The sequence below is a fragment of the Panulirus ornatus genome, chromosome 28 (genome assembly GCF_036320965.1).
Source record: "Panulirus ornatus isolate Po-2019 chromosome 28, ASM3632096v1, whole genome shotgun sequence".
Lineage (NCBI taxonomy): Eukaryota > Metazoa > Arthropoda > Malacostraca > Decapoda > Palinuridae > Panulirus > Panulirus ornatus.
Window position 1 is genome coordinate 15438768 of NC_092251.1, and position 27180 is coordinate 15465947.

The following is a 27180-nucleotide window of genomic DNA, read 5'->3' on the forward strand; positions in this document are numbered from 1 at the left end:
TCAGTTTTACCCATATTAATCGAGAATTTACTTTCTTACACTCTATCACATACTCCCACAACTCCTGTTTCAGGAGTATTGCTATGAAGTCTGTTGGGGACGAGAGAGCTTGGGAAGTGAGTCAGTTGTTGTTCGCTGATGATACAGCGCTGGTGGCTGATTCATGTGAGAAACTGCAGAAGCTGGTGACTGAGTTTGGTAAAGTGTGTGGAAGAAGAAAGTTAAGAGTAAATGTGAATAAGAGCAAGGTTATTAGGTACAGTAGGGTTGAGGGTCAAGTCAATTGGGAGGTGAGTTTGAATGGAGAAAAACTGGAGGAAGTGAAGTGTTTTAGATATCTGGGAGTGGGTCTGGCAGCGGATGGAACCATGGAAGCGGAAGTGGATCATAGGGTGGGGGAGGGGGCGAAAATTCTGGGGGCCTTGAAGAATGTGTGGAAGTCGAGAACATTATCGGAAAGCAGAAATGGGTATGTTTGAAGGAATAGTGGTTCCAACAATGTTGTATGGTTGCGAGGCGTGGGCTATGGATAGAGTTGTGCGCAGGAGGATGGATGTGCTGGAAATGAGATGTTTGAGGACAATGTGTGGTGTGAGGTGGTTTGATCGAGTGAGTAACGTAAGGGTAAGAGAGATGTGTGGAAATAAAAAGAGCGTGGTTGAGAGAGCAGAAGAGGGTGTTTTGAAGTGGTTTGGGCACATGGAGAGGATGAGTGAGGAAAGACTGACCAAGAGGATATATGTGTCGGAGGTGGAGGGAGCAAGGAGAAGAGGGAGACCAAATTGGAGGTGGAAAGATGGAGTGAAAAAGATTTTGTGTGATCGGGGCCTGAACATGCAGGAGGGTGAAAGGAGGGCAAGGAATAGAGTGAATTGGAGCGATGTGGTATACCGGGGTTGACGTGCTGTCAGTGGATTGAATCAGGGCATGTGAAGCGTCTGGGGTAAACCATGGAAAGCTGTGTAGGTATGTATATTTGCGTGTGTGGACGTATGTATATACATGTGTATGGGGGGGGTTGGGCCATTTCTTTCGTCTGTTTCCTTGCGCTACCTCGCAAATGCGGGAGACAGCGACAAAGTATAAAAAAAAATATATATATATATATATATATATATATATATATATATATATATATATATATATATATATATATATATATATATGAGCACTCACTCTTATCCCCTTTGCCTTTGTACAATGGCACTATGCACGCATTCCGCCAATCCTCAGGCACCTCACCATGAGTCATACATACATTAAATAACCTTACCAACCAGTCAACAATACAGTCACCCCCTTTTTTAATAAATTCCACTGCAATACCATCCAAACCTGCTGCCTTGCCGGCTTTCATCTTCCACAAAGCTTTTACTACCTCTTCTCTGTTTACCATATCATTTTCCCTAACCCTCTCACTTTGCACACCACCTCGACCCAAACACCCTATATCTGCCACTCTGTCATCAGACACATTCAACAAACCTTCAAAATACTCATTCCATCTCCTTCTCACATCACCACTACTTGTTATCACCTCCCCATTTACGCCCTTCACTGAAGTTCCCATTTGCTCCCTTGTTTGAATTACAGAGGTATAAGTTTGTTGAGTATTCCTGGTAAATTATATGGGAGGGTATTGATTGAGAGGGTGAAGGCATGTACAGAGCATCAGATTGGGGAAGAGCAGTGTGGTTTCAGAAGTGGTAGAGGATGTGTGGATCAGGTGTTTGCTTTGAAGAATGTATGTGAGAAATACTTAGAAAAGCAAGTGGATTTGTATGTAGCCTTTATGGATCTGGAGAAGGCATATGATAGAGTTGATAGAGATGCTCTGTGGAAGGTATTAAGAATATATGGTGTGGGAGGCAAGTTGTTAGAAGCAGTGAAAAGTTTTTATCGAGGATGTAAGGCATGTGTACGTGTAGGAAGAGAGGAAAGTGATTGGTTCTCAGTGAATGTAGGTTTGCGGCAGGGGTGTGTGATGTCTCCATGGTTGTTTAATTTGTTTATGGATGGGGTTGTTAGGGAGGTAAATGCAAGAGTCTTGGAAAGAGGGGCAAGTATAAAGTCTGTTGGGGATGAGAGAGCTTGGGAAGTGAGTCAGTTGTTCGCTGATGATACAGCGCTGGTGGCGGATTCATGTGAGAAACTGCAGAAGCTGGTGACGGAGTTTGGTAAAGTGTGTGGAAGAAGAAAGTTAAGAGTAAATGTGAATAAGAGCAAGGTTATTAGGTACAGTAGGGTTGAGGGTCAAGTCAATTGGGAGGTGAGTTTGAATGGAGAAAAACTGGAGGAAGTGAAGTGTTTTAGATATCTGGGAGTGGATCTGTCAGCGGATGGAACCATGGAAGCGGAAGTGGATCATAGGGTGGGGGAGGGGGCGAAAATTTTGGGAGCCTTGAAAAATGTGTGGAAGTCGAGAACATTATCCCGGAAAGCAAAAATGGGTATGTTTGAAGGAATAGTAGTTCCAACAATGTTGTATGGTTGCGAGGCGTGGGCTATGGATAGAGTTGTGCGCAGGAGGATGGATGTGCTGGAAATGAGATGTTTGAGGACAATGTGTGGTGTGAGGTGGTTTGATCGAGTAAGTAACGTAAGGGTAAGAGAGATGTGTGGAAATAAAAAGAGCGTGGTTGAGAGAGCAGAAGAGGGTGTTTTGAAATGGTTTGGGCACATGGAGAGAATGAGTGAGGAAAGATTGACCAAGAGGATATATGTGTCGGAGGTGGAGGGAACGAGGGGAGAAGAGGGAGACCAAATTGGAGGTGGAAAGATGGAGTGAAAAGGATTTTGTGTGATCGGGGCCTGAACATGCAGGAGGGTGAAAGGAGGGCAAGGAACAGAGTGAATTGGAGCGATGTGGTATACCGGGGCTGACGTGCTGTCAGTGGATTGAATCAAGGCATGTGAAGCGTCTGGGGTAAACCATGGAAAGCTGTGTAGGTATGTATATTTGCGTGTGTGGACGTGTGTATGTACATGTGTATGGGGAGGGTTGGGCCATTTCTTTCGTCTGTTTCCTTGCGCTACCTCGCAAACGCGGGAGACAGCGACAAAGTATAAAAAAAAAAAATATATATATATATATATATATATATATATATATATATATATATATATATATTTATTATCCCTGAGGATAGGGGAGAAAGAATACTTCCCATGTATTCCCTGCGTGTCGTACAAGGCGATTAAAAGGGAAGGGGGGGGGGGGGGGAGGCTGGAAATCCTCCCCTCTCGTTTTTTTTTTTCTCCCTCCAAAAGAAGGAACAGAGAAGGGCGTCAGGTGAGGATATTCTCTCAAAGGCCCAGTCCTGTGTTCTTAACGCTACCTCGCTATCGCGGGAAATGGCGAACAGTATGAAAGAAAGAAAAAGAAAATATCTCTTTATACATATAGTATATACTTATTTATATCATGTATATAAGATGATTAGGCCTGTATAATAATAATGTATAAGGTTGGTAGTTTGAGAGCATTACAAATAAACTGCCCGGGCTGGGGGTTGCGTGTGCCTTCCATTTCTCCTGGATTCTCCCAATAAATCACTCGTTATTGCACCTACTTCAACAAGGAAGTGCCAGGAAAAAAGACAAAAAAGGCCACATTTGTAGAAACTTAGTCTTTAGCTGTTATGTGCAATTCACCAAAACCACAGCTCCCTTTCCACATCCAGGCCCCATAGACCTTTCCATAGTTTACTGCAGACATTTCATGTGCCCTAGCTCAGTCCACTGACAGCACATTGACTCTTGTATACCACTTTGTTCCAATTCACTCAATTCCTTACATGCCTCTCACCCTCCTGAATGTTCAGGCCCCAATCACTCAAAATCTTTTTCACTCCATCCTTCCACCTTCAATTTGGTCTCCCACTGCTCCTTGTTCCCTCCACCTTTGACACATATACCCTCTTTGTCAACCTTTCATTACTTATGCTCTTCATATGTCCAAACCATTTCAACACACTCTCTCTTGCTCTTTCAACTATGCTCTATATTACCACACATCTCACTTACTCTTTCATTACTTACTCAATCAAATCACCTCACACCACATATTGTCCTCAAACATTTCATTTCCAACACATCCATCCTCTTCCATATAACCCTATCTACAGCCCATACCTCGCAACCATACAATATTGTTGGAACTACTGTTCCTTCAAACATGCCCATTTTTGCTCTCCAAGATAACGTTCTCTCTTTCCACACATTCTTCATCACTCCCAGATCCTTCGCCCCCTCCCCCACCCTGTGACTCACTTCTGCTTCCATGGTTCCATTTGCTTCTATGTCAACTCCCAGATATCTAAAACACTTCATTTCCCCTAATTTTTTTCCATTCAAACTTAAATCTCAACCAACTTGTCCCTCAACCCTGCTGAATCTAGTAACCTTGCTCTTATTCACATTTACTCTCAACTGTCTCCTTTCCCACACTTTTCCAAACTCAGTCACCAACCTCTGCAGTTTCTTACTCGAATAAGCCACTGGTGCTGTACCATCGGCGAACAACAAGTGACACTTCCCAAGCCCTCCTATCTCTAACAGACTGCATACTCGCCCCATCTGTTTTTCCAAATATTTCTCACATACATTCTTCAAGGCAAACATCTGATCAACACATCCTCTACCACTTCTGAAAACCACACTGCTCCCCAATCCGGTTCTCTGTACATGCCTTCATCCTCTCAATTAATATCCTCCCGTACAATTTCCCAGGAATACTCAACAAACTTGTGCCTCTGTAGTTTGAACACTCACCTTTATCCCCTTTGCCATTGTGCAATGGCACTATTCATACATTCTGCCAATCCTCAGGCACTTCACCATAATCCATACATATAATGAATATCCTAACCAACCAATCAACAACAGTCCCCCACTTCCTTAACAAATTCAACTGCAATACCATCCAAACCCTCCACCTTACCGGACTTCATCTTCCACAAGGCTCTCAACACCTCTTCTCTCTTAAAGCCATTCTCCCTGACCCTCTCACTTTGCACACCACTCCAACCAAAACACCCTACAATTGCCACTCTATCACCAAACACATTCAACAAACCTTCCAAATACTCACTCTATTTCCTTCTCAATTCATCACTACCTGTTATTACTTCCCCACCTTGTCCCCATTCCCCACTTCACTGATGTTACCATATGTTCTCTTGTCTTTCGCATGTTATTTACCTCCTTCCAAAACATCTTATTCTCCCTAAAGTTTAATGATGCTCTCTCACCCCAACTCTCAACTGCCCTCTTTTTCAACCTTTACACCTTCCTCCTGACCTCATGCTACTTTCTTTTATACATCTTTCAGTCCTTTGCACTCCTTGTAAGTATCGTCTAAACACCTCTCTTTTCTCTTTCACAAACAACTTTACTTCTTCATCCCACCACTCACTACCTTTCTAATCTATCCACCTCCCACTTTTCCACATGTATCTTTTGCACAAGCTATCACTGCTTTCTTAAATACATCCCATTCCTCACCCACTTCCCTGATGTCATTTGCTCTCACCTTTTGCCATTCTACAATCAATCTCCCCTGGTACTTCCTCACCCAAGTCACCTTTCCAAGCCCACTTACTCTCACCACTCTCTTCTCCCCAACATTCTCTCTTCTTTTTTGAAAACCTCTACAAATCTTCATCTTCAACTCCACAAGATCAGACATCCCACCAGCTGCCACTCTCGGCACATTAACATCCAAAAGTCTCTTTTAAACACCTATCAATTAACACTTAATCTAATAATACCCTCTGACCATTTCTCTTACTCACATACATACATACACATACTTACATATATCTCTCCATTTTTCAATCAGGTATTCCCCATCACCAGTCTTTTCAGCACACAAATCCACAAGCTCTTCACCATTTTCATTCACAACACTGAATAACCCATGTACACCAATTATACCCTAAACTGCCACATTACTCACCTTTACATTCAAATCACCCAACACTAATACCCAGTCACGAAAAAAGTCCACATCAAAGTTGGGCCTTAACTGAAATATATAGATTATGAAAGGGAAAATGAAAAGACAAGGGAAAGTATTTAAAAAATTGGAGGAAGTAAAAAATGTCTTATAAAATGTACCAGTTACTGGGAAAGACATGAGAAGGTAGTGAGTTTCAGAGCTATTCACAGCTAAGAAGTGTAGGGAAAGAAACAGTTATCAAAACAATCCACCCCTGAGTTGCAGCAGCTTGCCAAGTATTGCATCATCTAGCTAGTGGTGGAGGCATACAAGGAGCTTGCTCTCAGGAGCAAAAGCCAATCTAATACCTGTAGAAAACAGAAAGTGAACCAAAATCGCAACATAGGGCAAGATGATCAAGTTTAGAAGTTAGCCTGATAAAGTTTAGATAAACTTTTTTTCTAAAGTCTTAAGTTGGACTGCTTTTGACCCAGCCCTGTTAAGTAAGGATGCAGAGTTAGAACCATCCTAGATGTGAGAGCAGTACTCACTACATGGATGAATCAATCCTCTGCATAAATGGAGTAACTGTTCAAAAGAAAAAATGTTTTGTTATTCAAACAGGGCACCCAGATTCTTTAAGGCAGACTTAGCTATTCCTGTAATGTAGGGTTTCCAAGAAAGACTGGATGTTAAAGTAATACCAAGTATGTCCACTGAGTCAAGAGGTGGAATTACAGAACTGTCAAAGGAGAGACAAGAGTAGTGTGGAATTTTCAATAGACAGATGGGTAGAAACTGGGTCTTGGAGGTATCAAATTTAACTAGATTTCATCTACCCCACTAAGATATCCTCTCCACGTCTCAGTTTATTGATGAAGCTGTGACAAGATGAAACGCAGACTGAGTGAGAGAAGAGGGAGGAGAACTGATGGATGAGGATGAATGCAGTGTTGAGTCACAAGCATATGAGGGCAACTGATTATTTGTGGAAGAGATGAAATTGTTGAAAAAAAAGGAGAAAAAGTGTAGGGGATGGGACAGACCACTGAGGGACACTGCTGCTGATGGAAAAAGGGGGAGGATGATCCATCACCAACCACAAAGATGGATCTGCCAGAGAGGAAGCTAGATACAATGGAGCAAAGTGAAAGAAAGCCAAAAGAGAAGAGCTTAGAGATTAAACTCCAAGTCCACACCCTCTCAACTATACATGATTCCCAAAAGTCTTTCAGGAATGATGATAATACATTAGTAAGATAGGAAAGAATATCACCAGTGGATCTTGTCTTACAGAAGTCATACTGGTGATCAGAGAGAAGACTGAGTTTCCAGGTGTCTAATGACATGGAAGCTGAGGGGGGATTCAAGGTTTGGAAATGGTTGATGTCAAAGCAACAGGATGATAGTGAGAGGGGGTCAGCACAGTCACCCTTCTTAGGGATGGGATGTATCAATACATACTTCCAAGGAGGAGGAAAAGTTTAGCTTTTACATGTATGGTAGATGTGCAAGCACAGGTGCAACTTCAGGGGAACACTCAGTACAAAGGGACCAGAAGCTTTGCTTGTGTCCAAAGAGAGAAGTGCTTTTTGGACAGTCCAAAAGATTACAGGGAGGGGCATAGGATTAGTAAGAAGAGCATCATGGGGTGAAGGAATGCTAGTCATCCAAGGTGGAGCTAGGAGGAGAAACAGGAACCAAAAGGAGTTGCTTTGTCATTGGGAGAGACAGATGTAGCACCGTCAGAATGGAAAAGTGAAGATAAGGTAGGGTAACAGTCGTTAGAAATTTTTTTTTTTTTTTTTTTTTTTTTATACTTTGTCGCTGTCTCCCGCGTTTGCGAGGTAGCGCAAGGAAACAGACGAAAGAAATGGCCCAACCCCCCCCATACACATGTACATACACACGTCCACACACGCAAATATACATACCTACACAGCTTTCCATGGTTTACCCCAGACGCTTCACATGCCTTGATTCAATCCACTGACAGCACGTCAACCCCTGTATACCACATCGCTCCAATTCACTCTATTCCTTGCCCTCCTTTCACCCTCCTGCATGTTCAGGCCCCGATCACACAAAATCCTTTTCACTCCATCTTTCCACCTCCAATTTGGTCTCCCTCTTCTCCTCGTTCCCTCCACCTCCGACACCTCGTTAGAAATGACCTTAGCTAAAGACTAGAAAGACCAATCGTGGATGATAAGGAAAAGTCATTGCACTTCCTTTGAATAAAGGAATGCTCTGCCTCACAGATAATATGCTTGCAATGATTACAGGCAGTGATAAAAGCTGTATAAGAGTCAGAAGAGTTGTTCCAATCCCAATATACCAGATCCCCTGCCAGAATGGCCTCAGAACAGGAATGGTTATACCATGGCTTGAAAAAAGAGGTCATCTTTGAGGAAGAGGGGATAAACACTTCCATTCCCATAAGAATAACCTTTGTTATGTGTTTGGTGGAGACTGAGGCATCACCACATGAGAGAGGGTAATTTACCCAAGGAAAGTCAGAAAAGAAGTTATGTAAGTTCTTCCAGTCAGCTTTGTTGAAGTGCCAATATTCATTCTTAGATGGGATGGCTGAATGGGTAGGTGCCATTAAAACAGGTATGTTCAAACCATTCAAGCACACCTTCTTTTGCTCTCTCAACCACACTTTTTTTAATACCATAAATTTCTCCTGCTCTTTTACAGCTTATTCAATCAAAACCACATGTTACAGAAGGAGACATCTTAACAGCCAATCCTCACACAACTGGTTTCCACAGAGAATCTCTCAGAAACAGCAGCTAAATGTATGCCATCAGTACAAACCTTGAAAGTGGGGACAAATGCAGACACTCTGTGAGAACAATGGCCAAAATAATACCTATGTAACTGAGAGAAAGCAGCAACACTGCAATATATGGAAAGGAAAGGCTGAAAAGGTGATGCCAGGAGAATCCATGTGAGAGAAGGCTTTTGATTCCACTCTAGTTAGAGATATGGAGGATGGACCATCCAGGATGTGTGAGCAGTATTCAATACTTGAGCAAATGAAATCCCTGCAGTTATGAAACAACTGTTCATGAAAAAAATAATTATGGTAACTATCCAACACTCACACCTTTTAGAAGCAGACTTTGTGATGTTGATTATATAGGGATATGCCCTATTTCATTACTTGCCTGAATTGTGGCATTTTGAAACTGATTGTAGAGAATTAAATGACTTCGAGATACAAGCATAAACTGTGTTTTAGCACTATTAAACTTCACAAGGTCAATGATCCCCACCCCAAATTGCTGCAAAGGTCCAAACTGCATGAAAACATGATCAGCATGAGAGAGAGAGAATAAGTACCAAAGAGAAGAGGGTAGGAAAAGAAGGGTTAAAGTAAGTAAAGTGGAATCATCAGCATAAACATGAATAGGTTTAAAAGTAGAAGAGAGAAGATCATTTTATTGAGAGAAAAAGAACAGTTTATATGATACAACCCTAAGGAGCATCACTCTTGATACAACAGGAGGAGGACTTTGCTCCATTGATGACTACTGTGATCAATCAGCCTAAGAGGAAACTATACATTAAAGAACACAGAGAAGCAGTGATACCAGAGGAAGGGAGTTTTGAAAGCAGAGTTATGACACAATGTATCAAATTCTTTGGAGATGTCAAGGGCTACAACAAAAATTTTACAAAAATCCTTGAGAAAGGAGGACCTGGGTCAAGTCACAAGAGATCTCTGCAAAGTCCATACTGTTGATCTGAAAGAAGGTAATAAAATTCCAAATGTTTAAACACCAAGTGTCTGAGAAAGTACGTTTAGGAGAAGTTCAAAGACCTTGGAGAAGGTAGAAGTGAGAGCAATGGGGCAATAGTACATGGGATTAGAACAGTCTCCCTTCTTAGCAATGGGCTGTACCAAGGCAAGCTTCCAAGTAAAGGTAAAAGTCTGGATTCTGAGACAGGTGAAATATGCAAGCACGATTGGTGCTAGTTCAAGAACACTCCCTAAGAACTCAAGGAGAGTACCTAGAAGACCTGGTGTGAGGAGAATATAGGAGATGGCACAGGTTCTAAGAGAGGAGATGAAGAGTTTTAGAATCTAAAACATCCAAAGTTGAGTAAAAGGAAGAGGAGCCAGAAAGAGTGACTTATCAGTTGGAAAGTTAGCAATAGATTGATCAGGTAAGAAATAAGGAGGAAAGTTTGAATTACAGAAGTGATTGGATGTGCTTTTGGCTAAGGACCAAAAAGATTTGTCAGTAAAAGAAGTCAAATCAGCATACTTTCTTTTCATGAAAGTATGCTTGGATCTTTGAAGAAGAGCTCTGCAATTATTTTGAGCAAAAAGTTAAAGAAGGGTGGGTTACTGGGAAGGGAAGAGTTTCATGGTTCAGTATATGCTGTCACTGATGCAATGGCATCAGAGCAAGAATGATTTGAAGGGGCAGGAGTGACCTCTAGAAACTCTTCTTGTATTTCACTTTCTAAAAGAGGAAACAAAAGCCAGGTGGGGAGTGCTCATGGTCCATGAAGGCTCAGATTGGGTTGTCTGAATGTGTGTGAATGCAACAAAGATGAGGAGAGAGATATAGGTAGTATGTTTGAGGTAAGAAACCTAGATGTTCTGGCTCTGAGTGAAACAAAGCTCAAGGGTAAAGGGGAAGAATGGGTTGGATATATCTCAGGAGTAAAGTCAGAGGTTGGTGAGAGGACAAGAGCTAAGGTCAGAGTCGCACTACTTCTGAAGCATGAGTTGTTGAAGTGTGATAGAGTGTAAGGAAGTAAATTCTGGACTGATGTGGGTAAAACTGGAAGTGGATGGTGAAAGATGAGTGATTAATGGTGTTTACGAGAAGAAATATCACGAGGCAAGCTGAGTGTGTCAGCAGATTTGATGTACAAAAAAGGGTATTAGTGATGGGTGACTTAAATAAGAAGGTAAGCAATGGGGCAGTTGAAGATATAACTGGGGTGCAGCTGAAAACTAGTGAATGGAAATAATGAAGAGCTTGAGGAGCTGTGTGTTGAAAAAAAATTGGTGATCATGAATACCTGGTTTAAAGGGGAGATATACGCAAGTATAAGTATGTGTGTAAGAAAGATGATCAATGGGCATTATAAGATTACATATCAATTGATAGGCATGTAAAAGAGAGACTTCTGGATGCAAACGTGCTGAGAAGGGTAGCTGATCAATATCCTGCAGAGGCAAGAGTGAAGATTCACAGAGGTTTTTGAAAAAGAGGAAATAATTAAAGGGAAAAGAGTGATGAGAGTAAGTGAGCTTTAAAAGAAGACCTGTGTGAAGAAATACCAGAAAATATTGGATGTAGAATGGCGAAAGGTGAGCGTAAATGAAGCTAAGGGAGTGGGTGAGGAGTGGGAGATATCTAGGGAAGTAGTGGTGGCACGTGCAAGAGATGAGCATGACATGCAAAAGGTGGTAGTTAGGCAGATTATAAAGGATAGTGAATGGTATGATGAAGTAAAGATGCTAGTGAAAGAGAAAAGAGATGCATTTGGATGGTACTTACAGGGAATAAGTGCAAATGATTGTGCGATACATCAGAAAGTGGCAGGAGGTCAAGAAAAAGGTGTAGGAGTTGAAAAAGATGGCAAATGAGAGTAGGGCTAATCAAGTATCAGTAAACTTCAGGGAAGATAAGAAGTTTTGGAAGGAGGTAAATAATGTGCAAAAGACAAGAGAACAAATGGGAACATTGGTGAAGGGACAAAAGGGGAAGTAATAACAGGTAGTGATGAAGTGAAAAGATGGGGTGAGTACTTTGAAGGATCCTTAAATGTATTCAATGACAGAATGGCAGATGTATGTTTCAGTGGGGGTGGTATGGAAAGTGAGAGTCATAAACAGTGGTTTGGTGAAGAGAAAAGAGGTGGCAAAAGCCTTGCAGAAGATAAAATGCAGCAAGGAGGACATACTGGATGGCACCACAGTTGAATTTATTAAGAAAGGGGGTGACTATGTTATTGATTGGAAAGCAAGGATTTTCAATATACATGTAGATCATGGTGAGGTGCCTGAGGACTGGTGGAATGCATGTATAGTGCCACTGTATGAAGGCAAGGGGGATAAAGATGAGTATTCAAACTATAAGGGTAGAAGTTTATTGAGTATATCTGGTAAGTGGCATGGGAAGGTACTGATTGAGAGGGTGAAGTTATGTCCAGAGTATCAGATGGGGAGGAGCAGTGTGGTTTCAGAAGTGGTAGAGGATGTGTGGATCAGGTGTTTGCTGTAAAGAATGTGAAAAATATTTAGAAAAACATGTGGATTTGTATGAGGCATTAATGGATCCAGAAAAAGCATATGACTGGGTTGATAGACATGCTTTCTGGAAAATCTTAATATACAATGTGAGATGAAAGCTGTTAGAAGCATTAAGAAACTTTTTATCATAAGGCTTGTGTATGAGTAGGAAGGGAGGAGAGGGAATGGTTCCAAGGGAAAGTTTGTCTGAGGCAGGAGTGTGCAATGTCACCATGGTTGTCTAATTTGTTTATAGGTGGGGTGGTGAGGGAGGTAAATGTGAGTCATAGAGATAGGGGCAACTATGCAATCTAAAAGGAATGAGAGGGGCCTGAGAAGTAAGTCAGGTGTTGCTTGCTGATAGTACAGCACTGGCAGCAGATTCAAGTGAGAAACTGCTGAAATTGGTGACTGAGTTTAGAAGAATGTGTGAAAGAAGAAATTTGAGTGAATGTGAATAAAAGCAAGGTTGTTAAGTTTAGCAGGAGTAAGGGATTGGTCAGATGGATTGTGAATGTGAATGGAGAAAAATTGGAAGAAATGAAGTGTTTTAGATATCTGGGAGTGGACATAGCAGCAAATGGACAAATGGAAGCAGAAGTTACTTATAAGGTTAGGGAGGGGACAAAGGTTCTGGGAGCACTGAAGAATGTGTATAGTATGGTGGCAATATCACATCTTTGTTTTTGTATGTAAAGTTTTTGTTAATAAATCCTAACATTCTATTTGCTTTCGTGGTAACTTCATTTCAACGCTGGGAGAGTTTGAAGTTGTTGGAGACAGTGGCCACTAAATATCTTACACAAGTGGCATCCTTTGTCTTGTGGTCCATCAGTTCACAACTGAATTTCTTGTTGAGGTTTCCTACCTACAACAGCTGACATTTATTAACATTAAATGACATTTGCCATATTCTACAGCATTCAGCATTTCATCAATATCATCTAGTAATTCTAGCCAATCTTCTTCAGTTAACCTAGAATTGCAGATTTTTGGTTATGTGCTAATCTGGATAAAGTCATTCAGCACTACACTATCATTAATATAAATGACAAAAAGTATAGGCCCCAGGACAAACACCTAGGGGACCCTACTAGTAACAGGTGACCACAGTGATGATTCACAACTTATTACAATTCTTTGCCTCCAGTAATCCCATAAACCAAGACTTGATGCATCAATTTAACTAGAGGACTTTGACCAATACATTTTGGAAGTCCACAAATATACTATCTATTGCTTTCATCTAAATATTTTTATGATATATGATAAAACCATGGAGGTTTGTAAAGTATGACTTGCACCTTCTAAAATCATGCTGTCTTTTACTGATAAGACTGCAGCTCAAGATTATCTATAGTAGTCAACTCCTCCTACAAAAGATTACATATGAAAGATGTAAGGCTACAAGGATGGTAACTGCCAAGGATTTCATGGCTTCTCTTTCTGCATTAGGGGTAACATCTGCCACTCTCCAGTCCTATTGTACTATTCCACTGTGGAGAGATGTACTAAAAATATAGGTTAACAGTTTGGCAATTTCCTGTTTGATGATTATATTTACTTATAGATAGAAAAGGCACCAGGTTTGGATGGTATTGCATTGGAATTTATCAAAAAAGGGGGTGATTGTATTGTTGACTAGTTGGTAAGATTATTTAATGTGTGTATGACTCATGGTGAGGTGCCTCAGGATTGGAGGAACGCTTGCATAGTGCCACTGTACAAAGGCAAAGGGGATAAAAGCAAGTGCTCAAATTACAGAGGTATAAGTTTGTTGAGTATTCCTGGTAAATTATATGGGAGGGTATTCAGTGAGAGGGGTGAAGGCATGTACAGAGCATCAGATTGGGGAAGAGCAGTGTGGTTTCAGAAGTGGTAGAGGATGTGTGGGTCAGGTGTTTGCTTTGAAGAATGTGTGTGAGAAATACTTAGAAAAGCAAATGGATTTGTATGTAGCATTTATGGATCTGGAGAAGGCATATGATAGAGCTGATAGAGATGCTCTGTGGAAGGTATTAAGAATATATGGTAGTGGTGGGGTGGGGTGGGGTGGGGGGTTGGGGGGTTGGGGGGGGAAGCTGTTAGAAGCAGTGAAAAGTTTTTATTGAGGATGTAAGGCTTGTGTACGTGTAGGAAGAGAGGAAAGTGATTAGTTCTCAGTGAATGTTGGTTTGCGGCAAGGGTGTGTGATGTCTCCATGGTTGTTTAATTTGTTTATGGATCGGGTTGTTAGGGAGGTGAATGCAAGAGTTTTGGAAAGAGGGGCAAGTATGCAGTCTGTTGGAGATGAGAGAGCTTGGGAAGTGAGTCAGTTGTTGTTCGTTGATGATACAGCGCTGATGGCTGATTCGTGTGAGAAACTGCAGAAGCTGGAGACTGAGTTTGGTAAAGTGCGTGAAAGAAGAAAGCTGAGGGTAAATGTGAATAAGAGCAAGGTTTTTAGGTACAGTAGGGTTGAGAGACAAGTCAATTGGGAGGTAAGTTTGAATGGAGAAAAACTGGAGGAAGTGAAGTGTTTTAGATATCTGGAAGTGGATTTGGCAGCAGATGGAGCCAGGGAAGCGGAAGTGAATCATAGGGTGGGGGAGGGGGCGAAAGTTCTGGAAGCATTGAAGAATGTGTGGAAGTCAAGAATATTATCTCGGAAAGCAAAAATGGGTATGTTTGAAGGAATAGTGGTTCCAACAATGTTATATGGTTGTGAGGCGTGGGCTATACATAGAGCTGTGCGGAGGAGGGTGGATGTGCTGGAAATGAGATGTTTGAGGACAATATGTGGTGTGAGGTGATTTGATCGAGTAAGTATTAATAGGGTAAGAGAGATGTGTGGTAATAAAAAGAGTGTGATTGAGAGAGTAGAAGAGGGTGTTTTGAAATGGTTTGGGCACATGGAGAGAATGAGTGAGGAAAGATTGACAAAGAGGATATATGTATCAGAGGTGGAGGGAATGAGGAGAAGTGGGAGACCAAATTGGAGGTGGAAAGATGGAGTGAAAAAGATTTTGAGTGATTGGGGCCTGAACATGCAGGAGTGTGAAAGGCGTGCAAGGAATAGAGTGAATTTGAACGATGTGGTATACCAGGGTTGACGTGCTGTCAACAGATTGAACCAGGGCGTGTGAAGTGTCTGGGGTAAGCCATGGAAAGTTCTGTGGGGCCTGGATGTGGAAAGGGAGCTGTGGTTTCAGTGCATTATACATGACAGCTAGAGACTGAGTGTGAACGAATGTGGCCTTTGTTGTCTTTTTCTAGCGCTACCTCACACACATGCAGGGGAGGGGGTCTTTATTTCATGTGTGGCGGGGTGGCGATGGGAATGAATAGAGGCAGACAGTATGAATTTTGTACATGTGTATATATGTATATGTCTGTGTGTGTATATATATATGTATAAGTTGAGAGGTATAGGTATGTATATTGGTGCGTGTGGACGTGTATGTATATACATGTGTAAGTGGGTGGGATGGGCCATTCTTTCGTCTGTTTCCTTGCGCTACCTTGCTAACACAGGAGACAGCGACAAAGCAAAATAAATAAATAAATATAATAATATGGATAGAAATGATATAGACCTAGACTTTTATTAGTATTCAGTTAATCTATCTGTGTTAGTACTTCCCTAGCCATGACAACAAATTTCAGTATTATTTGTGAACTATTTATCACTGCCTCAAAATACACAAAGCTGTTCTCCAGCATGAAAATAGAACTGAAAAACATGTTCAGGGTTGTTGCTATACTTTTGTCATCCATAATGGGTTCCCTATCATGTTTACTAAAGGTCAAATCCAATTCCTTATATGTTTCTTGGTACTTATCTGTAGTGCTTTCTCTGAAATACTCACTTTATACTATCTTAGGTTTGCTTAATAAGTAGTTTTGCCTCTCTCCTGTTGATGTTACACTGTTGCATTATTTGGGTTATTGCAAGACTTCTTATCCTTGTAAAGTCTTTCTGCATATTAGAGCTCTTGCAATATATGGTATAAGTCCACTGATTGGATAGGAATGAGTGAAAATTATCAAGGAAGTTGGAAAGAAGGATGTGCAATTCTGCTATCACCAAGAGTGTGGGAGGGTGTTCCAGAGCGTGGACGGAATGGATCAAGAATAGAGTGAAAATTATCAAGGAAGTTGGAAAGAAGGATGTGCAATTCTGCTATCACCAAGAGTGTGGGAGGGTGTTCCAGAGCGTGGACGGAATGGATCAAGAATAGAGTGAAAATTATCAAGGAAGTTGGAAAGAAGGATGTGCAATTCTGCTATCACCAAGAGTGTGGGAGGGTGTTCCAGAGCGTGGACGGAATGGATCAAGAATAGAGTGGGTAAAAGGAAAGACTAGGATTGTGAGGTATGTATGAGTATGTGTATATGTGCCTCTGAATATGAAGACTACAAGGTAAGGATGAAATAAAGCTTTTATGGAGAAATTTGAATAACTGTATAAATGGTTTTGAGAATGAGAGAAACATAGTCGTACTAGCTGATGTGATGAAATTGGTGAGACAATAAGGAGTGCCTGGAGTAAATGAGAATGGAAGTTATCTTGTGGATGTTTGTGTTGAGAGGGGTTTATTCCTTGAAAACACCTTTTTTCAGCACAAGATGATCCACAGGTATATATGAATGAGGAATGATGGAAGAAAAGAGCAAAAAGCTTTGGCTGACTGTGTAGCAGTGGATGAAAGACTGAGAAAGGCCATACTACATGCTAGAGTTATGAGAAGATTCCTTGGAGACTCTGACCATTTTCCAGTTCTTGTGGGGGCTGAGGGTCAGAGTGAAGTGGAGACACAGCATAAGGAAGAATGGAGAGGTAAAAGTTTTGGTAAGCGCAAAGATGAATCAGAAAAAATGCAGAGACGAGCATGAAAGGAAAGTAACTGAAAGCTAAGATGGAAGTGCAGTGAATGTAGGGATGCAGTCACAGGTGAATGACGTGTTTAAAATTCTTAAAGAAATACTATTAGAGGTTGTAGAATTTGTCGTTGGATAGAGGTCGTGAGATATAGGAATAAAAAGGGCAATGCATGGTAGGCAGAAGAGATTTGAAATGCTGTGGAAGAGAAGAAAAAAGCATATGGTAGATTGCTCAACAGGAATGTACCAGTGGAAGTTCAGCAAAGGAGGAGGGAAGAATATAAAATACATAAGCAGAATGTTAAGAAGCTGACAGAGGAAAGCAACAAAAGAGTAGGCGAAGATTTTGGAAGGAAGTTAAATGAAAAGTTTCAGGATAATAAGAACTATACTGGAAGAAGGTGAAAAAGGAAAGAAGTGGATGTAAGAGTGGAAATCTTCATGTGAAAAGTAAGGAAGGGGAATTGCTAAATCAAAAGGAGAGAGTGAAAGGGAGATGGAAAGAGTATTTTGAAGAACTAATGAATGTGGGAGAAGAGGAGGCAGTAGATGTCACATGCATGGGTATGGAGGATGGAAGGAAGAGGATGCAAGTGCAAGGGTCTACAGCAAAAAAGGGAGATAAGAAAGGCAATAATGAAGCTGACAACATAAAAGGCAGTGAACGGGATTATGGCAGAAATGCTAAAGTATGGAGGAGAAAGTGTGATAAAGTGGATACATCCGATATGAATTTAGCATATACACAGAAGTTTGTGCCTGAGGATTAGGTGTAAGCTATAATTGTTCCTTTATTCAAAGAAAAAGGTACTCAGGATGTTTGTAGCAATTATAGGGTAATAAGTCTGTTAAGTATACCAGGAAAACTGTATGAAAGAATGTTGATACAATGATGGACAGTGTTGACACTGTCAATTAAAAAATCAACTTCGATAATGATAATTCAATAAACCTAATTTTTAAGTCCAATATCAATAATCTAACCATTTCAATACCTAGTCATTGAAAGTTAATGATAGTCCGATAACAATAACTTTTTTAGAAAAAATCTAAAAAACAAAGAAAAAGTTCAAAACCCATAGACAATGCTTACTTATGCTAAATTCAAGAATAAGTAAGCATTTCCTACAAGTTTTGAATCATTTTTTGTTTAGTAATCTTTTTAATTTCTATTAAAAATGTACTGTCTTGAAACCCTGGTAATCAAATCAATACCATGAAGTTAATTTACCAGATATTATTGCATGAGAAGAAAGATCATGAGAGGCAAGTGTTTTGGGAGCAGCTGAATGAGTGTGTTAGTGGTTTTGATGCACAAGACCGGGTTATAGTGATGGGTGATTTGAATGCAAAGGTGAGTAATGTGGCAGTTGAGGGAATGATTGGTATACATGGGGTGTTCAGTGTTGTAAATGGAAATGGTGAAGAGCTTGTAGATTTATGTGCAGAAAAAGGACTGGTGATTGGGAATACCTGGTTTAAAAAGCGAGATATACATAAGTATACGTATGTAAGTAGGAGAGATGACCAGAGAGCGTTATTGGATTAAGTGTTAATTGACAGGCACACGAAAGAGAGACTTTTGGATGTTAATGTGCTGAAAGGTGCAACTGGAGGGATGTCTGATCATTATCCTGTGGAGGCGAAGGCGAAGATTTGTATGGGTTTTCAGAAAAGAAGAGAGAATGATGGGGGGAAGAGGGTGGTGAGAGTAAGTGAGCTTGGGAAGGAGACTTGTGCGAGGAAGTACCAGGAGAGACTGAGTACACAATGGAAAAAGGTGAGAACAAAGGAGGTAAGGGGAGTGGGGGAGGAATGGGATGCATTTAAGGAAGCAGTGATGGCTTGCGCAAAAGATGCTTGTGGCATAAGAAGTGTGGGAGGTGGGTTGATTAGAATGGGTAGTGAGTGGTGGGATGAAGAAGTAAGATTATTAGTGAAAGAGAAGAGAGAGGCATTTGGACAATTTTTGCAGGGAAAAAATGCAAATGAGTGGGAGATGTATAAAAGAAAGAGACAGGAGGTCAAGAGAAAGGTGAAAGAGGTGAAAAAGAGGGCAAATGAGAGTTGGGGTGAGAGAGTATCATTAAATTTTAGGGAGAATAAAAAGATGTTCTGGAAGGAGGTAAATAAAGTGCGTAAGACAAGGGAGCAAATGGGAACTTCAGTGAAGGGCGCTATTGGGGAGGTGATAACAAGTAGTGGTGATGTGAGAAGGAGATGGAGTGAGTATTTTGAAGGTTTGTCGAATGTGTTTCATGATAAAGTGGCAGATATAGGGTGTTTTGGTCAAGGTGGTGTGCAAAGTGAGAGGGTTAGGGAAAATGATTTGGTAAACAGAGAAGAGGTAGTAAAAGCTTTGCGGAAGATGAAAGCCGGCAAGGCAGCAGGTTTGGATGGTACTGCATTGGAATTTATCAAAAAAGGAGGTGACTGTACTGTTGACTGGTTGGTAAGGTTATTTAATGTATGTATGATTCATTGTGAGGTGCCTGAGGATTGGCGGAATGCGTGCATAGTGCCATTGTATAAAGGCAAAGGGGATAAGAGTGAGTGCTCAAATTACAGAGGTATAAGTTTGTTGAGTATTCCTGGTAAATCAAATGGGAGGGTATTGATTGAGAGGGTGAAGGCTTGTACAGAGCATCAGATTGGGGAAGAGCAGTGTGGTTTCAGAAGTGGTACAGAATGTGTGGATCAGGTGTTTGCTTTGAAGAATGTATGTGAGAAATACTTAGAAAAGCAAATGGATTTGTATGTAGCATTTATGGATCTGGAGAAGGCATATGATAAGAGTTGATAGAGATGCTCTGTGGAAGGTACTAAGAATATATGGTGTGGGAGGCAAGTTGTTAGAAGCAGTGAAAAGTTTTTATCGAGGATGTAAGGCTTGTGTGCGTATAGGAAGAGAGGAAAGTGATTGGTTCTCAGTGAATGTAGGTTTGTGGCAGGGGTGTGTGATGTCTCCATGGTTGTTTAATTTGTTTATGGATGGGGTTGTTAGGGAGGTTTTGGAAAGAGGGGCAAGTATGCAGTCTGTTGGAGATGAGAGAGCTTGGGAAGTGAGTCAGTTGTTGTTCGCTGATGATACAGCGCTGGTGGCTGATTCATGTGAGAAACTGCAGAAGCTGGTGACTGAGTTTGGTAAAGTGTGTGAAAGAAGAAAGTTAAGGGTAAATGTGAATAAGAGCAAGGTTATTAGGTACAGTAGGGTTGAGGGTCAAGTCAATTGGGAGGTAAGTTTGAATGGAGAAAAACTGGAGGAAGTAAAGTATTTTAGATATCTGGGAGTGGATCTGGCAGCGGATGGAACCATGGAAGCGGAAGTGAATCATAGGGTGGGGAAGGGGGTGAAAATCCTGGGAGCCTTGAAGAATGTTTGGAAGTCGAGAACATTATCTCCGAAAGCAAAAATGGCTATGTTTGAAGGAATATTGGTTCCAACAATGTTGTATGGTTGTGAGGCGTGGGCTATCGATAGAGTAGTGCGCAGGAGGGTAGATGTGCTGGAAATGAGATGTTTGAGGACAATATGTGGTGTGAGGTGGTTTGATCGAGTAAGTAATGTAAGGGCAAGAGAGATGTGTGGAAATAAGAAGAGCATGGTTGAGAGAGCAGAAGAGGGAGTTTTGAAATGGTTTGGGCACATGGAGAGAATGAGTGAGGAAAGACTGACCAAGAGGATGTATGTGTCAGAGGTGGAGAGAACGAGGAGAAGTGGGAGACCAAATTGGAAGTGGAAAGATGAAGTGAAAAAGATTTTGAGTGATCGGGGCCTGAACATGCAGGAGGGTGAAAGGCGGGCAAGGAATAGAGTAAATTGGATCGATGTGGTATACCGGGGTCGACATGCTGTCAATGGATTGAACCAGGGCATGTGAAGCGTCTGGGGTAAACCATGGAAAGTTCTGTGGGGCCTGGATGTGGAAAGGGAACTGTGGTTTCGGGCATTATTGCATGACAGCTAGAGACTGAGTGGGAATGAATGGGGCCTTTTGTTGTCTTTTCCTAGCGTTACCTCGCACACATGAGGGGGGAGGGGGATGTTATTCTATGTGTGGCGAGGTGGCAATGGGAATGAATTAAGGCAGACAGTGTGAATTGTGTGCATGTGTATATATGTATATGTCTATGTGTGTATATATATGTGTACATTGAGATGTATGGGTATGTATATTTGCATGTGGGGACATGTATGTATATACATGTGTATGGGGGTGGGTTAGGCCATTTCTTTCGTCTGTTTCCTTGCACTACCTCGCAAACGCGGGAGACAGCAACAAAGCAAAATAAATAAATAAATATATTATTGCAGCAGGAATTGAAAAGTAAGTCTGACATTTAGGGACATTTATTAAACTACAAGTATACTGTACCATACAATATTCATATACAAAGTCAGAATTAGCAATTAAGTCAACTCAAAATGTAAAAAAGAAGTAATTACTAATTACAGACGACTTAGATATAATAATGAGTCTTTTTAGAGTCCATGAGTCACACACTCACAGTTGTCCTTCAGGAAGACCAACTTCTTAAAGTTAGGCCCAGCTGGCTCTCTTGACCTCTTGGGCCTCAGGATGTCCTTATGAAGAAAGAAAAGCCATTCCACTGTGGCAGAAGACAGAATGGTGAAGATCTCCATTAAGTCAGAGTCACCCATGCCCTCCTTCCCATTGGAGTCCTGCCAGGTGTCAACAAGTTTCTTGGCATTCTGCTTGACACTGGTACTTGAGCCAGCAGCCTTCCACCTAGCAAAGAGGTTGTCGGGCATGAACGGCATTTATCACATGCTGCTGTCGCTGGAGCGGGTGGCGCTTTCGCCATTTTGGTCCCTTAGTGCTCTCTCGACCTCATCCTCCATGGCGGCCTTGAAGAGATTGTTAGGTTACTGTACAGCCAGTGGAGCCGGAATTTTGGGTGGAAGGCAGCTGCAAGCTGGCAGTCCCAGTCATTCAGGTAGTGGCTGAACTGGGTGGTGATGGCTGCTACCAGGGTGTCAAGTGGGGGCGGGCAGACAGCCAAGCTGTTCCTCACTTCAAGAAGGTTATCTCCTGGTCATTGAAGGCTGAGAGGTTCTCCATGCAGTTAAGGACCCTATTGAGCTCAGCCTTCTTGGTGGCCAGGATGTTGTTGAGGACAACGATAGAGTCATACAAGGTATTCCATCTTGTCTTACCAGGGACCGCCAGCCTCCTGCCTGGTCCCTTCTCAATGGCAATGCTGATCTGAGGGCTCCTCCCCTGGGCATTGAAGAGTGCCTGAGCCTTGTCATGGGCCTCCTTGTTGATGGCATTGAAGGAAGGCAGAGACAGCAGAGCCCATCTGCTTGAGAAGGCCCTTGCCTAAGTCCATGAAGGCCACCAGATTGAAGGTGTGAACCACACACCTCATATGCACTGGGAGACTGGGGTGCTTATGTTCCTCACCAAGGAGTTTGCCAAGGGATGTTAATGTTGATGGCATCATCAGCCTCAGCCATGTCATCCTCACTGTCTGAGTCAGCCTCAGGCAGTCTGCCAACAGGTCCACCTGGCTCCAAACTGGGTGGGAAAGCCTTCACAAAGTTTGATCCGTTGTCAGTGGTTGTCCTGACTAACTTGACCTGAATGTTGAAGCTCTTGTGGACCTGGACCACAGCCTCCGTTAAGACATCATAATTGTGACGACCAGTCAGACGGGTCCAGGTGAGGACAGCATGCTTCCTGGCCTTGGTAACTGGGTCAATCCAGTGAGCTGTCATGCCAAGAAAAGATCTGAAACAAAGATTAAGTGATTCTGATTATGTGATTATTGAATAATACCCTGACGATTAACATATATTTCAAACATCTTAAAATGAAAGTTAAGTTTAATTTATGCAAATTATTACAAAAAGAAATATCAATGTACTACATCACTGAATTGTGACTAGTACTGATTAATGGTTAAGTGATTATCAAGTTCTATTTCAAACATTTTGAAATTAAACTGAAGTTCAATCTATGCCAATTCTTACAACAAAAAACCATAATATTCACTATATATGCATCATTATCTATTCTACTAACCACATTAAATGTACTAGTTAGTACAATAAATATTCATAAATCTATAAATAAATGATAATTACCTATTGTGAGCAGTCCAACAGTTGGCAGTGGTCACCAAATATGTCAGCCCATCAAAAGTGTAGATGAGGCCCTCCTTGGCTGCCCACTGTTTATCATCAATGTGCCTGCCCATGGTGCAGAGGGAAATGATGACCTTTAATCAGCTGATCAAGTCAACAAAGAAAAGAAGGAATATCTTTTGATCAACAGTGGACTGGCATACAGCAGTACCAGTGTTCACAGAGCAGATGCCCAGGGCCTCGCTGATGGTGGGCTGCCAGCTCATGGGTGGCTGCGTCAGAGCTGTGCACACTGCTGCTGCTGGAGCGGTGGTGGTGCCTGCCACAGCCAGAGTCAGCCTTGATCTCCTCAAACTGGATGGCTAAGGATGGGTGGGTCCTCTTGATGTGGGACTCAAATTATTAAGGCTGGTGACATGACCTCAAACAATCTTATTGGTTGGGTGGCATTTTTGGCACTCAAAACAGAGTAGTTGTTGTTGTCCTTGTTCTGATGGCTGAGCTTGATGTAGTGCTCCAGGTGGGGCCAAGGGTTCTGAAAAGGCTCCTGGTCCTGGCTGGCGGCGATCTGGCTGTCAGATGGCTGAGAAGTCTCCGCCACAGACAGAGCATCAGGCTGAGACTTAGAAGTGCCTGAGACAAGAGGTGATCTCAATGTTGAGAACTTCGTCTTGGTGTTCCATGGACCACGGTCCATTGTAGTCTTGTACTGTAGTAAGTTAACTTGTAGAGACCAGACTGTAAGACAGACTGAACGGTGTCAAGTTGTTGATGATACTGGCATGTTTGGTGGTTGAGCTATTACAAACATAAAATGTAAGGTAAAGTTTAATGTTTTTTTATTTTTGTTTATAGAGTATCATTTTACAAACCATATAATTTTCATCACTATACAGAAATAAATATCATTCATTGCGTGATTATGCTGGACATATGAAACAAATACCCAATATATATCAGCTATGCATTTTATTCATGTTACATGTGACATATTATCATATATGCATATAAATTACAACAAATAGAATGAAAAACAAAGTATATCAATATATAAGAAATTATAGTTTCAACTTTCCTAATAAAAGAAATAGAATTAACAAAGAATAACAATTATACTGAAGAACCTAAACAGAAAACGTAAAACAATAAAAATCTTATCAGACAAAAAATTAATGGACATCATTGAACTGAAAAATCAAGTTATCAGAAGTTAACTGGTCCGATAACAATAATGGAAGTTTTTTTTTTTTTTTTTTTTTTTTTTTTATACTTTGTCGCTGTCTCCCGCGTTTGCGAGGTAGCGCAAGGAAACAGACGAAAGAAATGGCCCAACCCCCCCCCCATACACATGTATATACACACGTCCACACACGCAAATATACATACCTACACAGCTTTCCATGGTTTACCCCAGACGCTTCACATGCCTTGCTTCAATCCACTGACAGCACGTCAACCCCTGTATACCACATGACTCCAATTCACTCTATTTCTTGCCCTCCTTTCACCCTCCTGCATGTTCAGGCCCCGATCACACAAAATCTTTTTCACTCCATCTTTCCACCTCCAATTTGGTCTCCCTCTTCTCCTCGTTCCCTCCACCTCCGACACATATATCCTCTTGGTCAATCTCTCCTCACTCATTCTCTCCATGTGCCCAAACCATTTCAAAACACCCTCTTCTGCTCTCTCAACCACGCTCTTTTTATTTCCACACATCTCTCTCACCCTTACGTTACTTACTCGATCAAACCACCTCACACCACACATTGTCCTCAAACATCTCATTTCCAGCACATCCATCCTCCTGCGCACATCTCTATCCATAGCCCACGCCTCGCAACCATACAACATTGTTGGAACCACTATTCCCTCAAACATACCCATTTTTGCTTTCCGAGATAATGTTCTCGACTTCCACACATTTTTCAAGGCTCCCAAAATTTTCGCCCCCTCCCCCACCCTATGATCCACTTCCGCTTCCATGGTTCCATCCGCTGACAGATCCACTCCCAGATATCTAAAACACTTCACTTCCTCCAGTTTTTCTCCATTCAAACTCACCTCCCAATTGACTTGACCCTCACCCCTACTGTACCTACTGTACTATTAACTTCCATTAATAGTCCGATAACAATTAACTTCGATAATCATCTGTAATTGGATTACTGCTACAGTGCCCATGATGGAAGGGACTGAATGTAGAAAAAGTGAAGAGAAAGGGGGTTTAAGGAATGTGTGGATCAGATATCTGCTGTAAGATGACCGTGGAAAAGTATTTAGCATAAGCTAAGAAGTTGTATGCAGCTTTTATGGATCTGGAGAAAGTATGACCAAGTTGAGTGGAATTCTTTATGGGATGTGTTAAGGATATATGGATGGTAGGGGGCCAACTGTTGGATGTTATGGAAGCTTTCTATAGAGGAGCAAATACATGTGTAAGAGTGTATTCCATGTGTATTCAATGTATGGCTAGGTGGCAATGGGAATGAATAGGGGCAGACAGTGTGAACTGTGTGCATGGGTATATATGTATGTGTCTGTGTGTGTATATATATGTGTATATTGAGATGTATAGGTATGTATATTTGCGTGTGTGGGCATGTGTGTGTGTACACTGTGTATGGGGGTGGGTTGGGCCATTTCTTTCATCTGTTTCCTTGCGCTACCTCACAAACGCGGGAGACAGCGACAAAGCAAAATAAAATAAATAAATAAAAAGAGTGGATGGAGAGTTGAGCGAAAGTTTTGGGATACATGCAGGTGTGAAGCAGGGCTATGTGATGTCACCATGGCTTTTTAACATATATATGGATGGAGTGATAAGAAAGATGAAAGCAACACTAGGAAAAAGGAGTGCAGAGATGGAGTGGGGCAGTGAGATTTGAGGGATAGTGGCATGCCTATTTGCAGATGATACTATGTTGTTTGCTGAGCAAAGAGGAGTTGTAGAAGGTTGTAAGTGTGTTTTATGATGTATGCAGGCATAGGCGATCAAATGTAAATGTAAGCAAAAGTAAAGGTGTTTGAATGGAAACAGAATGAAGGTATAAATTTTGTAAAATCATAGAGTAAAAGGAAAAAGTGTACTAAATTGTGCTTTGGATATGGGGGGAGAAAGACTGGAGGAAGTGTGAAAAATCAAGTAACTAAGAACTGTCTTAGGTAAGTCTGGTGATATGGAAGGAGAGATAAGGGAGAGAGCAGTACAGGGTAAAAGAGTCATTCGGTCACTCATCAGAATAATGAGAGGTACAGATGTAAGTGTGGAAGTGAAGAAAGAATTAAGCAACAGCATAGTCCTCCCAACCCTGACCTATGCAGCCAAGACATGGGCATGGAATGAGTCACAGTGGTCAAGAATCCAGGCTGTGGAAATGAGCTATTTGAGAAGAGTATGTGGTGTGACTACATGGAATGAAGAAAGAAATGAAGGGGTATATGAGAGATGTGGTATGGCAGGAAATGCAAAGGAATGAATAGTAACATGGTAGAAACAAAATATTTTGAAGTGGTTTGGGCATGTGGAAAGAATGCAAGACTGGGAGTTTACAAGGAGAATGTATGATAGCACAATTAAAGAGGTTGGTGTGGTGTGAAAGGAAGACCACCTGTGACATGGGCAACTAGGGTGGAGGAATACTGGAGGGGGAGAAACTGTCAAAGAATGTGTGGAATGGTGTATGCAAGGAAGGCATGTAAGGATAGGGATAAGTGGAGACTTTTGCCATGGCCACCCCTTGATAGGAGTTCCCAGAGGAAACAGGCATCAGAAAAACCGACAGATAAACAGATAGAGTGTATCACGTAAGTTGTATGGGAGGGTGGTGATTGAGAGGGTTGAAACATATACAAAGCATCAAATTGGGGAGAATAATGTGGTTTCAGAAGTGGTAGAGGATATGTGGATCAGGTGTTTCCTTTAAAGAATATGCATGAGAAATACTAATAGAAAAATAAGGGTTTGTGTATGGCATATATGGATCTGGAGAAAGTACC

The 27180-nt window shown here is 41.5% G+C and overlaps 1 protein-coding gene and 1 pseudogene across 2 annotated transcripts in view; both read right to left on the reverse strand.

The window, feature by feature from the left end:
- The window catches only part of LOC139757861 (RNA polymerase-associated protein RTF1 homolog), a 325058-nt gene that overhangs the window by 262178 nt on the left and 35700 nt on the right, over positions 1-27180 (reverse strand). The gene's annotated exons all lie outside the window — the stretch shown is intronic.
- LOC139757744 (uncharacterized) lies at positions 16392-23878 on the reverse strand (annotated as a pseudogene).